A 1,433-nucleotide genomic window follows, 5' to 3' on the forward strand; every position below is an offset into this window, starting at 1 on the left:
GCGGAGCAAGTAGTGTCAGAGCAAGTTATGCCAATGTAGTTTGTTATAAATGTGGAAAATCGGGCCACATTATTAGAAATTGCCCGAACCAGGAGAACACGAATGGACAAGGCCGCGGAAGAGTTTTCAATATTAATGCGGCAGAGGCACAGGAAGACCCGGAGCTTGTTACGGGTACGTTTCTTATTGACAATAAATCTGCTTACGTTTTATTTGATTCGGGTGCGGATAGAAGCTATATGAGTAGAGATTTTTGTGCTAAATTAAGTTGTCCATTGACGCCTTTGGATAGTAAATTTTTACTCGAATTAACAAATGGTAAATTAATTTCAGCAGATAATATATGTCGGAATCGAGAAATTAAACTGGTTAGCGAAACATTTAAGATTGATTTGATACCAGTAGAGTTAGGGAGTTTTGATGTGATAATCGGTATGGACTGGTTGAAAGAAGTGAAAGCAGAGATCGTTTGTTACAAAAATGCAATTCGCATTATACGAGAAAAAGGAAAACCCATAATGGTGTACGGAGAAAAGGGCAACACGAAGCTACATCTTATTAGTAATTTGAAGGCACAAAAACTAATAAGAAAAGGTTGCTATGCTGTTCTAGCACACGTCGAGAAAGTACAAACTGAAGAAAAGAGCATCAATGATGTTCCCATTGCAAAAGAATTTCCCGATGTATTTCCGAAAGAATTACCGGGATTACCCCCACATCGATCCGTTGAATTTCAAATAGATCTTGTACCAGGAGCTGCACCAATAGCTCGTGCTCCTTACAGACTCGCACCCAGCGAGATGAAAGAACTGCAAAGCCAATTACAAGAACTTTTAGAGCGTGGTTTCATTCGACCAAGCACATCACCGTGGGGAGCTCCTGTTTTGTTTGTCAAGAAGAAAGATGGTTCATTCAGGTTGTGTATCGACTACCGAGAGTTGAACAAACTTACCATCAAGAACCGCTACCCACTACCGAGAATCGACGACTTATTTGATCAACTACAAGGCTCGTCTGTTTATTCAAAGATTGACTTACGTTCCAGGTATCATCAAATGCGGGTGAAAGAAGATAATATTCCAAAGACTGCTTTCATAACACGTTACGGTCATTACGAGTTTATGGTCATGCCGTTTGGTTTAACTAATGCACCAGCTGTGTTCATGGACCTTATGAACCGAGTGTGTGGACCATACCTTGACAAGTTTGTCATTGTTTTCATTGATGACATACTTATTTACTCAAAGAATGACCAAGAACACGGTGAACATTTGAGAAAGGTGTTAGAAGTATTGAGGAAGGAAGAATTGTACGCTAAGTTTTCAAAGTGTGCATTTTGGTTGGAAGAAGTTCAATTCCTCGGTCACATAGTGAACAAAGAAGGTATTAAGGTGGATCCGGCAAAGATAGAAACTGTTGAAAAGTGGGAAACC

This window comes from Rutidosis leptorrhynchoides, chromosome 1 (genome assembly GCF_046630445.1).
Source record: "Rutidosis leptorrhynchoides isolate AG116_Rl617_1_P2 chromosome 1, CSIRO_AGI_Rlap_v1, whole genome shotgun sequence".
Lineage (NCBI taxonomy): Eukaryota > Viridiplantae > Streptophyta > Magnoliopsida > Asterales > Asteraceae > Rutidosis > Rutidosis leptorrhynchoides.